General features: G+C 37.7%; 1 protein-coding gene across 2 annotated transcripts in view; it reads right to left on the bottom strand.

Annotated features, from left to right (window-relative positions):
* LOC105227019 (polypyrimidine tract-binding protein 1) overlaps window positions 1-5,432 on the bottom strand; it is a 498,255-nt gene extending 492,823 nt beyond the window's left edge. For both annotated transcript variants that reach the window (XM_049450402.1, XM_049450400.1), the window contains exon 1: window positions 4,901-5,432. The gene's annotated coding sequence lies outside the window, so the exon portion shown is untranslated. The remainder of the gene's footprint in view (window positions 1-4,900) is intronic.
* Between the last annotated feature and the right edge of the window lie 9,394 nt (window positions 5,433-14,826).

Raw genomic sequence — 14,826 nt, 5'->3', positions numbered from 1 at the left:
TGAAATTATCTTCAAAAAGTAAATGTCATGAACCAATCTAACGTTTCAAATAAAGAACCGATGAGATTTTGCAAATTTTATGCGTTTTTTTTAAAAAAAAAGTTATCAAGCTCTTAAAAAATCACCCTTTACTTATTCTCTCATATATGTTTTTTTTTCATTTCATAGTCTCCACGTTTGCTAATTGATCTTGAGTTCGAACGTTAAAAATCTAGTTCTTTTGTTTAAAGTATACCTTAGGGTCCGCACCTAATCCGCTGAAATGCCGAAGGGTTCGGTTCACGTAAAATTGTAAGCGTTTTTCTCTAAAATGACCTTTCAAATCGGGTTAAGAAAGTACTCAGGGATGATCACACTATTCCTTTTTCCTTACTCCAAAAATAAATTAACGAAGGTAATCCTTATTTGAGGGCGCTAGATTGACCCAACTCATTAAGGAACATTTGTTATTTCTTCAGACATATCCTGTTTCAAAGACTTTTCGATAAATGTTAATAAGATTCGCTGATCCATAAACACAGCCACTTCCTTGCTTCAAATGACTACGCAGCAACCGATTTTTTCTAAATTTAACTACATACATATGTACACTCTAACCTTCTGTAAAAGTAAGTAATTTCCGTTGCTCATATTACCTGGCATCCGGTTCGAATTTCGCGCTACCCTACGTGCTGATATGCAATATTTAAAATATCCAGCGGTATTGACTTGCCATTTGTACACACGAGTTTCCGCCAATTGTAATTGGCCTTTCACTGGCCAAACAATCAAATGAAAGCGCTGAAAAGCCAAAAAACAATAAGTGCACCACTTTTTATTTATGAATACATATTTCGACCATCTTTTGTTCGCTGTTTGTTCGCGAGCAATAACGCCAATGTGGTGGAGCTGCGTCGTAGCATTGTGGCGCAGCACGGCACCATATGAGCAACAAATACGAAATTAACTCGAAAATATTTTTAAAAATACTGCAATAACGTACAATTCAGTAGAATAAACGGACCAAAATAATACAACAACAAACGCTGAATTACCGTACAAATTAATTCACAATAAAACAATCAATTGAATTGCATTGCATCCGTTTGGACGCTGCCGGAAATTGCTGTTTATATGGTATGCACATTTACTTGTGGAAAAATATGGAAATACACATATGGAAAATTATGTTTTGCACTGAGTAGATTGCCTGAGTGAAACCAGTTCGTAACTGGTAGTATTATGCTTAAGTCTCAGCACTTGAATAATGACGACGGAATTCATTTGTAAAAAAAATATAATGAAATGTGGTATATATTTCTCTTCTGGTATAAATAGTTACTGTACTAACGGGTGATTTTTTTGAGGTTAGGATTTTCATGCATTAGTATTTGACAGATCACGTGGGATTTCAGACATGGTGTCAAAGAGAAAGATGCTCAGTATGCTTTGACATTTCATCATGAATAGACTTACTAACGAGCAACGCTTGCAAATCATTGAATTTTATTACCAAAATCAGTGTTCGGTTCGAAATGTGAAAATCCGCTTTTTTATCGACAAATTTTGTTCAGCGATGAGGCTCATTTCTGGTTGAATGGCTACGTAAATAAGCAAAATTGCCGCATTTGGGGTGAAGAGCAACCAGAAGCCGTTCAAGAACTGCCCATGCATCCCGAAAAATGCACTGTTTGGTGTGGTTTGTACGCTGGTGGAATCATTGGACCGTATTTTTTCAAAGATGCTGTTGGACGCAACGTTACGGTGAATGGCGATCGCTATCGTTCGATGCTAACAAACTTTTTGTTGCCAAAAATGGAGGAACTGAACTTGGTTGACATGTGGTTTCAACAAGATGGCGCTACATGCCACACAGCTCGCGATTCTATGGCCATTTTGAGGGAAAACTTCGGACAACAATTCATCTCAAGAAATGGACCCGTAAGTTGGCCACCAAGATCATGCGATTTAACGCCTTTAGACTATTTTTTGTGGGGCTACGTCAAGTCTAAAGTCTACAGAAATAAGCCAGCAACTATTCCAGCTTTGGAAGACAACATTTCCGAAGAAATTCGGGCTATTCCGGCCGAAATGCTCGAAAAAGTTGCCCAAAATTGGACTTTCCGAATGGACCACCTAAGACGCAGCCGCGGTCAACATTTAAATGAAATTATCTTCAAAAAGTAAATGTCATGAACCAATCTAACGTTTCAAATAAAGAACCGATGAGATTTTGCAAATTTTATGCGTTTTTTTTTTAAAAAAAGTTATCAAGCTCTTAAAAAATCACCCTTTATATATATCGAAGTTAGAAAACAATCGTTTCGTTCGAGATTACATCATCTTTCGTTATGCAATATGTATCTCAAGTAGGTACCAGTATGTTCCAATATGGTGCCGAAAGAAATCAAATATGCAATCACCTTTTTAAATTTTCTCTAGAAATCAATGGTTATATTCCAGCAAGTGGATTTGTTCAACTTATTACTTGTTTTGGTTGTAGAAAAAGTTTTATTAATGCTTATCAACATTTAAGGCCAACCAGTGCGGAACTAGTCCTTACTTAAAAACATTTCTACAATTTCTTATGTATATATATGTATATGTATATTTGAACTTTTTACAATGCCCGAAGTAAACAAATGTATATTTAACTCAATTTTTTATTAATTTGATTGACTTGAAATATTAAGTTCTACCTTCTCATTCAACTAGCCACCCAGTGCTATACTTTTAACACAACTAGCAACAATAATTAACTTCATCAATGAAATTGTACGTAGCCAACGGCTATCAGAACAACTCTTTGCTTTTTAATAGCAAGTTATTGTTTCGAAATAAATATACATATATTCAAAAGTACTCAAACAAAAATTAAAAATATTTATACATTTTTCCGATAATCAAGCTCGACATTTCTTGCGATTTCGTTCGAATGATTTTGGTGGATATTGTGGGTGTGAAACGCGTTCTCGCTCGACTCGTTCCGATAAAGCTCAATTTTTTTCAAAAAGAGTTCCGTGAACAGGTCTCTTTGGATATTCTTGACCGTGCGAATTCCGATCCCACATTTCATACTAAATCCGGACATATTGTGCAAATCGGGCTACTATAAGACATAGCTGCCATACAAGCTGATTGAATAACATGTAAGAAAGGGCTTAGTGCAACCGAGCATTTTATACTGTTGCAACTTGCAGCAATCAAAGCCAGGGAAATACCTTACGTCAACCAGAGGATCAAAATCCTAGCAATTTTGTATATACATACACCATATAAATACCACACTGACCTTCAAAATCTGTCGGATGTTCGAAAATCCTGGTAATGATTGTATGGCAGCTAGGTCAACTTTTCGCCCAATTGTATCAATTTTAGGGACAAGGATATACTGTTATGAGTAAAATACGTTCTGAAATTTTCATTAATATAACTGAAATATTGGCCGATATATCCAGCATAAGGTCATTAGGAAGTTCGAAAACCTTTATATTAGGTATATGGGGGCTCAGGAAAGTATTGACCCGATTTCACCCATTTTGGATACAAAGAATAACTACTGCAGGAAAATCTCACATATCTCACACATTGACTGATATTTTCGAACAAAAGTCAACTTTAGGTACTCTGGTCCACGTATTCGGTATTCTTGGTCTTGAACAGTTTTGGCTGGATTTAAAACATATTTTGTCATAAGGTGGCATACACTAAAGGCATTATTAGTGCGAAGTTGTATCCCATTATATTAATTGCTTCTTTATTTGTGTACTGGAAAGCAAAAAAATCAAATAAAATTTAAAATAGTGCAACATGGGAATTATTTCACAGAGTGACATAGGAATATGAAAAGAGTCACACGTTCAAAATTTTGTTGGAATCGGTTGGACGTGCCTCAAGATATGAGATTTTTCCAAAAAGTAGGCGGTGCTACGCCCAACCTCCAATTTTTAGCCCGGCCCCTATAAAGCCTTGTCATACCATCCCGGTTTTGAACAGTACCGTTATATGGGGAGTGAACGGTATTTTCGTCCGCTTTTGTCCATTTTCACAATATAGGTAGGAGTTTTTTTAATATTTGTGCTGAGCAAATTTTGTTGTTGTAGCTTAAGCGGCTTGGGAGCCAATTGCTACTGAGATCACATATGCCAAATTATAATTTTATATATTAATTTAGTGCTTAGTTATGGCACTTTATAGGTTTTCGGTTAATGGCGATTTGTGGGCGTGACAGTCGTCCGATAACTCCCATCTACAAACTCAAACATCAGAGTGGATTCCAGATTTAGAACATAAGAGGTCGTTTATATATCTTGTAATTATTGAATATGACAGCAATAGAATTCTGATCAAAAGTTAAAAATTGGTGCAACCTTCAAAGAGAATTGTGAGTGCTAATAATTTATATATTCACAGTTAGTTTATATAAATTAATATTCGCTTTTTACTTTTATTGACTACAGTAGCGCGACTGTCAACCAGCACTTTCGCTAAAAATACTCAGCAAATGCGGTCATCGCGCTCTCATTTGCTGGTATACTATATAACATTCAGAGCAATCACTTATTGCTGTTATTGGCTTACATTTTTACTTAACTTTGTAATTACTTTGATTCATTGGACACAATTGAGTCATGCAATTAAAGCTTTTGACATGCATATCGTTTTCAGAGATTCAAGGAAGCCTTAAAGTGAAACGCACTTATGTGAAACCAAAAGTTGATATGTATATGCAATTATATGTTCTTCAAAGCTAACATTGAATAGTTTTGGAAAAAATCACAGATGCAATTAGCAAATATAGTTAATAAATGTGATAATTCTCACACCACGCAATATTTTTTTTCCTTCATTCCGCTTTACTAAACCGTTAATTGGCGGTCCAACTATTAAAATTATATATGATTAAATTACCGTTACTCACCTTAGCATAATAAGTGCGCGACCACGTCAGCAAATCCGCTATGTGATTATTTCTAATGAAACGTTACGTATACGCACCGTGCGACCAACAGCCACCAGCAAATGGGTTATTAGTGCTATCTAGAGCCGACGCCAATTACACACACTTTCACACAAATACAATGATGCGTACTGTTCGCTGCCGAGTGTCGGTTGTGTTGTGCGCGAATCAACGGTTTAACGGTGTTTAAAAATGTATAGCATTATGAATTCTGAGCGTTAATTGCTGCGCGATGAACTAAAACACTCGCGCCAAAGCAAAAAATCCAAATAAGCAATGAACAAGTGGCGTGCGTGCACGAGGATGTCAACTTTTCCAACTGTTGTTGCGACTGTTGAGCGGTTGAAGGCAACTAATCGCTCACTGTTGTGCCACGAGTGACGACTTGGGACTGCAGGAGAAGTGACAAATCCTGCGCTGTCAACGCTGCCAGGCAAAGTGCAAATAAAGCTTTTTGAACTCGTTGATGGGCACTTTGATGCTTTGGCGCCAAAATTACACACACGGTTGCTTTGTCTCGGTGCGCTGTGTAATCCAAGCTGCTTAGTTGGTTGTTGTTGCTTTTGTTATTGCTGTCGACGCTGGCATTAAGTTGCAATTACACACTGTGCTTCTGCGATGTTCTTGTTGTTGTTGTTTTATGACCAAAAAGCTACTTCTCCTTCGTGTTTTTGTTGTTTATGTGTACAAGGGCAGCAAAAAACAAGTTGGTGGATCCGTACGCTATTATCACCACGCGCCCAACGCGTCGCACTTAGCACGGTTATTGGCGCTCACACGCTTGCAATTAAGCCGTTAAATTGTAGCCCTGTACAGCGCTGTTTTCCCATCAATATTGGCGACGGGGACCTTCAGTCGCAGCCGTGTGATTCACTTCGCCATTTGTCAGGCCCAGCCGAGCGCCACTGCGCCGCCTTACGTCGTGCATGTGCCAGCAGCTGAAGGCGCTGCGCTAGTGGAGCGGCGCGGGGTCAGTCAGGAAGTGGCGCAGACTGCCAGCTGGCGATTTTCCTTTTTTTATTGTGCCATTTCGGGGCAACGGGTGGGCAATTATAGTGTCAGCTGCCGCACGCTGCTGCCGCGGCGTCACCGTACCGCCTGTATGTGTCAATTATTGGTGCCGGCCACCATCAGGAGGCGTGTACCGTTGCCATTTTTATCGATTCTGTAAAACTGTCGTTGCCGCACGAAATCAATTAACGCGTTTTTTTTACTACGTCCTTACTCCACTAAGTGTGAGCGTGTGCGTGTGTGCGCGCTGTTGGGTTTACTATTTCAACGCGTTTTTTATGTAAACAGCTTTTCAGCCAGCCGCTTTCAGCGTTGTTTATCAGAAATTTCCCGCTGTCCGCAAATGGTTTTGCTATTTTCGGCATCAAATTGGCTTTGTTGGCTGCTGTCCCTCGCATTTCATTCTCATTCTCCTTGTTGTTGCTGTTCTTACTTCTTAGTTTTTTTATTAGGTGTTATTGTTTTTGTAAGTGAAATGAAACGAGCGATTTGTTGTTACAAATATTGCTGTTATTTCTGCTGTTGTTGTTGCCTACCTACTGGCGATTTACTTAAGGCTTGCTCTCCTATCCTGCAGAAAGTGAAAACAGAGACTGAAGGACAAACATTACGCTTGCACGGAAAAACAAATTTAACGTAATTCTCAGGAAGAAGAAGGAGGCGCAGTAAACAGTGGACAGATATGCGGTTGAGAGAGTATAAAGTAGATTTAAGTAGAATAAACAGAGCCACAGGCGGAAAAATCTTGCTAAGAGGACAGAGTAGTAATAGTTGGCGTTGTTGTTGTTTTTGTAGTGGTTATAGAAAAAAATGTGTATTTATAGAATGATGCTATATTCAGATTCCTTATTTTGAATAGGAAATTTTTGAGTATAAGCCGTGAAAAATAACAAATGGAATGCAGTAGTGGCCACACTAAATTTTTTTTTTACAAATTTCAGAGCAAAAGTGTTGTGCTATATTAACACCGTTATGATGCTTAGCATTGACACTTCAGAAATAGTATAAGCGCAATTTCAAGGAATAAAAACCAATAAATAAATTAAAAGAAGTAAAACTATATTTTTTGCAAAAAGAGTATTTTATAGAGTTGCCACTAGTAAGAAAATGTTTGGAGTGTAAGTAGTCGTGGAAATTAGCAATATCCTGTGTAAGCAAAAGTACTAATGCTTGCAATTGCTACGCTGTTTTTAATAGTGTGAACAGCGTTGCCACCTTTATGAAATTAACAAATTGTGTTTTATGCTAAAAATTAAAAAAAAATATATGAAATACTTCCGATTTACTACTTTGTGTAACTGTTTGATTATAACACCATAACTTTTTGGAGTTGCCACTTGATATCTAAAATTTATGAATTCGAACAATTGAGGAAAGTTTTGTATACAAAATAATCATACTTTTTAAATTCGGAATGAATTTATTTCCACCTCAGGGTTATTCGATATTTTAGTTCAAAATGTACATATGTATTTTCAAATACTTTTGAAATCGAAATAGTAAGATTCGAGGACAAAATATGCCTTCTTAGCCAATACACAAATAACTAATTAATTTGGATTTTTTTTTACTTTTTTCGAACAATGAATCTGTCTTAGTTGACATTCTTATAACGACATCGCTCCACTCTGTGGGCTCTTGAAAAGTTCCGAGAAGATCCCAAGTTTTCGAGCCAAATTTTGTTCAGCGCTGAGGCCCATTTCTGCCTGAATGGGTATGTAAGCAAGCAAAATTGCCGCATTTGGGACAAAGAGGAACCTGAAGTGATTCAAGAGCTGTCAGTTCATCCAGAAAAAACAACGATTTTGTGTGGTTTGTGGGCTGATGGAATCATCAGTTCATATTTCTTCAAAAATGATGCCGTTGAGAACGCAATTGTCAATGGCGACCGTTATCGCGTGCCGTTTCCACGACAGTCGGGTCTACGTTACCGGAACCGACCCGGATTTTTTCCGGCCAAGTACTGTCAACTCGGCAGACTTCAGCCCCTACAACAATAACAACAAGCGTTATCGGCCTACTATTTGATGCCTGAAATTGAAACTCTTGATCCCAACGAATATCAAAGGATGTACTTTCGAAAGATAATAAACATTCCCTATTAAATTTGAAGTTTTTGTGTTTTTTCTTTTAAAGAGTAGGGAACCTCGAAATGGATCACCATTTATATGGTATTATTGAATAATTATCTGAATAAGCACGGTACCATTTTCAAAAATATAATTTTTTCGTTTGAAATCGCCACAGGTGCATTTCCTAGGGTATAAAGAGATCTTGATTTTGGTAGGTCAGTTTGAATGATAGCCATATGTTATACTGATCCGATCTGTACAATTTGTTTAGATATTTTAGTGTTGTTTTGTTGAGGTGTCCAAAATTTCAGTTCCACAGCTCAAAAACTAAGTGAGTAGTTCACATATATACAGCGAACAGGCACACGAACATGTCTAAATCTATGTTTCCTTCCGTGGCCTAAAAATTCCCTGACAGACTTAATATACCCTCTCCAATGTATAATCAGGATCATCAAATATGACTTTATTATTTTTAACCGGAACTAATAAGAGTTAATAATCTTACTTATACATTTTTATGATAATATAACAGTGATGACCATTCCGATGCAATTTAAGTTGTCTGGATAACAAAAACAATTTGCAAAATAAAATTATTTCGCAATTAAAATGTTTACTTTTGGCTTATACTAGCGGCAAACTGGAAATCCAAATGTCAATGTCAACTTTAATTCAAATCTACAATGAATGCTGAGCAAGAGCAGACACACATACTACACCTTTATATACATATATATACCCTCCCCACAGTTTGTATTGCTGTTGCATTGCTCAGATTTAGTATTCCTTTCCCTTTTCAGAATGGCATTCGGAATGTGCACCAAAAATAACTGAATTGCTATCTCCGACACTTTGCCAACATTTATTCAGACATTTCCTGACACAGTTTACACCCTTTGCCGCCGCTACCGCACGACGCCATGCTCGTTGGCAGACCTTGTGCTCCTGTCACCGCATTGTAAACAGGACAATTCATTTTATTAACGAAATCGAATTACAACAACGACAGCCTCAAACAGCAGCCATCAACAAATGTAGCCACAAATGACACCAGCACGAAAAGTGCCAGCGTTGCCACATGTGACAACACTCACATAACTGGGCTAACGCCAAACGTACGACAACTCGTTGGCTCCGGGTAAGGTTGCAACCGAAAGCAATCATTCGCAGCAGACCGCGAATTTATATGCGCGCCACGGCATCCACTATGACACTATGTGGCAGTCAAACGTGCACCACTGTCCGCTAGTTTCCATTTGCTCTCTCTAGACGCAGAATTTGGTGCTACCACATTTGGGTAAGGCATCCTCGGTTAGCAGTGTACTTGACGTGAGAAGTGGAAAATAATTTTCGGTAAATATTTTCTTGCAATTGCTCACTGTTGCAATGATACATTTATTATAAATGCGAAAGTCAGAAAAGGAGTATCTTATAGATTTATTATAAACAATATTTCAACCATCTCTATAACATTCTTCAAGAATCTATACATTTTAATTCTGATGAGCTTTTTTGTATTAATTCTGAAAATATTCCAAAGAGTGATTAACCGAATGTTACTCGAGTTCAGTTATATACACCAACTTCTCCTTTAGCTGACTCATGTTAAGTACCGTAAGGAATAGAATCCTTGTACACATCAAAAGTTCGCTTACCGTTATTATAGCTGACTTCGATTACATGTAAAAGCAGCAACAAAGTTATCGAGTTGAAATCGTTAAAAAGAGAATGCGAACATCCCAATGAAGTGATACAGCAGCTATCTTTAAGTTACTAAGTTTTTTTTTGCATATTTCAGATCAGTTCTACTGTGAAAGGTTCAACTAACAAATAAAAAAACAAATTTCTTTTTTCTTGTATTGCACATGCGTCAGAGAACATCTTGGCGACCGTTTGCTTGATCATCCCGTTTGCTTTATCATCTGGCCTTTGGTTCGATTCGGTTGGTGAATCATAGACAGCTATGTAATATTTTCATTATTTATACATGGTGTATCTTTTACAAGATGTGTTCCAAAGTAAACAGGACTTTCTGAATATAGCTCACCCTGCCATCTATATGTCGACTGATGCGTTAGAATCTGCTATCTTTATCGATTGTCCAGTGAGAATTTAATGACATTTCATTGATTGGAAGTGGATTTATTGCGTTTTAAGTGTCACTATGTTTGTGTTATCGGTGCGAAAATGAGCTCCAAACAAAGAGCCAACATTATGTTTTGTTTCAAAATTGGTAAAAGTTTTACCGAAAGGTTTTACATAATTTATGAAACAAGTTTATGGCGATGACTGCCTATGCCGTAGCAGAGTGCACAAGTGGTTTCAACGTTTTCAAAGTGGTCGTAAGAACATAAATGACGATCAACATGTGGGCCAATCAAAATCCGTGATCACCGAAAATTGGAAATTCCATCGAAACTATGCGTTAATTCACCACAAATCTCCGAAATCATAATTAAAATTCATGGAAATGGAATTGAACATCTCCAAAACATCGATTTATCGCTTTTTGGCCGAACATTTAGGCTTACGAAAAATGTGGACAGGGTTTGCTACGCACAAATTGACTGACGACCAAAAATTGCTTAGAATCTAGCATTCGAAGGACGACGGACGAGCCGAAACCCAAAAAACCGCGCATGGAGAAGTCAAAAGTGAAGACAATGGTGATTTTATGATTCCAAGGGTATTGTCCACAAAGAATTTGTTCCACCCGGTCAAAACGTTAATGCGGAATTCCATCTTGGAGTTTTGAAGCATTTGGTGCGCCGTATTCGACGTGTTCGGCCCGAATATCGCGAAGATGAAAGTTGGCGTTTGTTGCGCATTATCGCCGTCTCATCGATCGACGCTTGTGACCGATTATTTGACCAAAAATCACATTTTAACCATTAACCACTCCCCATATTTACCTGATATGACACCTTGCGATTTCTGCCTTTTCGGAAAAAGGCATTTGCCCATGGAAAGGAAAGCATTATGCAGACGTAGAGGCCATGAGGCTTACACCGACATACTGGCGGCCAACGAGCTAAAACATTCGTTCGACATGCTTTTGGACGGTGCAGAAAGCTGCATTGAAGCAGAAGGAGACTATTTTGAATAAAATAAATTGATTTTGCCTAAAAAACCATTCGTTCTGTTTTCTTAAGTCCTTTTTACTTTGGAATAATCCTTGTATAATGATTTTCGTTTTTCTACCATACCTTTTTTAGAATATGTCGATCAGTCTATGAGTTATATATAGTATATGGTATTTATATATAAAATTACTTGGATCTTGATCTTCTCGTTGACTCGTAAGGTACTTCTGTGGCTTTGATTCATGCAAGTTTTTCAAGTAAAAAATGTTTGTTTTCACTTGAACTTATCCCTAGTTTACTTGTTTTATAGAGACTTATGTTTTTTAAAAAATCGTTATACAAACAGAACTATCTTAAGGAAATATATCTTAAGGCAAAACAAAGGTTCACTGTGGTGTAGTGATATTTCTTAAAAGATGGTTCCCTTCAAGGATGAAACACTGATAATAGCGACGCTCCAAGTTTTCGATATTCCCATTCATGAATTTTTGCCATTATTTTCACTGATTTGTAACACGGTGCTCTGGTCTGATAAAACAGCACTTTTTTTTCAAATGGAGACGATTTTCGGCGAAATTTATACACGTGCCTACTGAAGGTTAAGGCTAACTAAAAATTATGTGGATTTAATTCTAGTAGCACCAGTCAAGTAGACTGGCTTCAGGACTGGGACTTTTCAATAGACCAGTTATTTATATTAAGTTCTCTCCTAAAAGCTTTATCAGGATCAGCGATAATACTGGTTATAAATGACTTCTCAGTAACTGAAAGGTTATATCATCATTATTATCATTATTTTAGAATTTCCACACCTTGGCTTGCAATTTATAAAAAACGAAAACACCTCTCAAAGAATATAATTGTTATGATAGCTATAATTTCGCTACTTTGCTATGCCCACATAAAGGAATGCATGGAAATTGTATTGAAACCCTCCTTTTATCGTTCCACTTCAAGATTAATCACGCAATTATCCCATTTACTGCTGGGTAGCTACAGCTTGAATACATGTATGCAGGTATGTAACGGTCAGCGGAAGTGAACTGTGACAATGACAATGTGTCGTAAGTTGCGCCATAAACGCTATAAAATAGCAGTGCACACCGTGGCCAACCTGTCGCATCTCCTGAATGGCACGCAACAATACACACTCACATCTTCAACAAAAAACTTCAATGAATACACATACATATGTGCCATACAATAGGAGTGCAGACCCACTGCTCAGACGAACTCACAGTTGAAATAAATAAAAAGGCGCGCAGACAAAAGTAAAAAGCGCAACAGGAGTCACACTCTGGCACAAAATCAATGCGCATGAAGTGAGAGATGGTGTCATCGATGTGGAACTTTCCACAATCTTTGCACAATCGCATGTTTTCGTTGATGTTTTTGGGCTTTATGCTGCCAACATACGTAAGCGTGTTTGTTGTCAGCGAAGCCGTAGCCGCCTTTTATTTCGACAGCGACAATGCTTTTAATAGTTTTCGTTTTTTCACTACACATCAGACACACTAACGCACATACACATACACATGCATGCTAGTGTTGGTTTCATTGTTGTCTGTTGCCCTAGTTTGCGCATATTGTCCTCGCCCACATCCTGCTTCACGCACCCCAGCCACACACGACAACCTCAAAATGGCACTGTGACAGTCTGACCGTCCGAACGGCAGAAAGGCAGCACGTGGCGCCCAAAAGCTATGAAATTGAGCGCTTCTTACGGCGGCCGGGGCCCTTTCACTGGCGCGCAGACCATGCTATGCCAGTCTACAGCTGTGTGCGGTGCGTTGTCGGTCTCGGACTGTTGGTGGTTGGCTCGGTTGTGTTCTATTCCATTTAGCGACACTACTCACACTGCACCTCCGCCGCCTTTTCCTCCTCCGCCTGCAGCAAGCGCCTAAGTGTGCTTAGTCTCCATTTGCATGCATTGTTTTCTCAATGCCCACGTGACGAGAAAAAACATTTGCCCACCCACCCGTGGTTCTATGTAAATATATAACATGTATCTGTAACATTCACTCAATCTTGGCTGCCCATAACACAGCTTAGATTATTCAAAGCCTCCCCTTTCCTTACTCCGTGACCATGCTATTCGTTTTCCGTTTCACTCATCACCAGTAGTCGAATAATTTATACAGCAACAAAATATTATTCCAGCTTAGACCAATGTTTTGCATAAATATTATTTAACAACACGAGAGCTACACACACACACACCTGCAATCAAATAGTTTTCCAGGTTTATTCTTTATTTTCTTATTGCTATACAATCAGTTCGGAAATGTTGCAAGGTGTACGAGTTCATTGAATTAAATTTAATTGGATTGTTATTTGCATTGAAAGTCTTCATTTGTTATGCATCATATAATCTATATATGTACATACATATATAGTGTAATCAAAATTTAATACTTTTGTCGATAGTGTGTGCTTCTCGCACAAGTATCAAGGGACAAGTATAACCCTAAGCAAAGCTCGGTTATTAACATGCAACATACTTGGAAGCGACTTCTCTCAAGAACTTATACCTTTAACTCTCATACATGATAACCTGTGTGGATTAGTCCACGCCTTAGAAGTTTTTTATATTATGTGATCTGTGATTCTGAGTACTATGGACTGCTAAGTTAATGTCCTAAGTACAGATCTCTCGATTTCTCTCTCTTCAGTAGAAATAAAACCAACACCAAACAAAGGCAAAATATTTGCTGTCTGATTTCTCCAAATAAATTATGAGGTTTTTCAGTAAATTGAAGATTCAGTAAAAGGTTTTGTAAAAGAGGAGTAGAAATGTCGATATAAGGAACTATCTATACGAGATAACACTTATGTATATTAAAATCGTTGTGCTACAAAATAGTTCAAGATGATAGTGACTTATCTATTGGTAATGCAAGTATATGTTCCCCGCAAAGTAATTAAAGGCCTTCTGAGTTGAAAACGAGTTCAACTAAAAAATGTTTAATCGTCTTAGATCGATGAGAAATATAACTCTTCAATCACATTTTTTTTTAAATTATTCTTTTGAAGTTTAAAATTTTCTCAGCGCATAGAATCACTCAAATTTTTCTTATCGAGTGGGTACAAAAGAACTCTTGCTAGATGTTTGAAATTAACCAGACTTGAATAGTACAAAGTATTTGATACCTTAAATGTTCGAAACACAAACAACTACTAGTTTGGGTAAAAAATAGTAAGAATTTCGTCTAAAAACCCATTCGTCGAAATTGTTTTCTAGGGTGGTATGACTATCTGTGCCAAATGTCCCATCGAAATAATCATACCACTTTCCAAAGTACATAAGGGCCTTCGGTGATAATTGTTTGTAGCGAGCAAGTAATTTTGACTGGCACAAATTATTCAAAGAGGAGAACGCGTTGACTACGAATCATGTCCAGGACGGCCACTAACATCAGCTGATGATTAACACGTCAATAAAATAAGGGATATGTTGCTTAAAAATCGTCGTTAAACAGCCAGACTGGCATCATTGGAATATCGGAAGGATCAATGAAAACCATTTTGAAAGATCATTTGGACCTAAGAAAAATGAAAGCACGACTGGTTCCAAAAACACTCAATTTGTTCAAAAAACAGTGCTGCGTGAACGTCTGTGAAACAATGCCTTCCGACTACCTGGATGTCATGAAACATATTGTTACTGGCGATGAGCCTTGGATCCATGCTTATGACCTGAAGCAGGTCAAAAATCAAG

Source organism: Bactrocera dorsalis, chromosome 2 (genome assembly GCF_023373825.1).
Source record: "Bactrocera dorsalis isolate Fly_Bdor chromosome 2, ASM2337382v1, whole genome shotgun sequence".
In the NCBI taxonomy this organism is placed as follows: Eukaryota; Metazoa; Arthropoda; class Insecta; order Diptera; family Tephritidae; genus Bactrocera; species Bactrocera dorsalis.
This window is presented reverse-complemented; position numbering and strand designations above follow the sequence as displayed.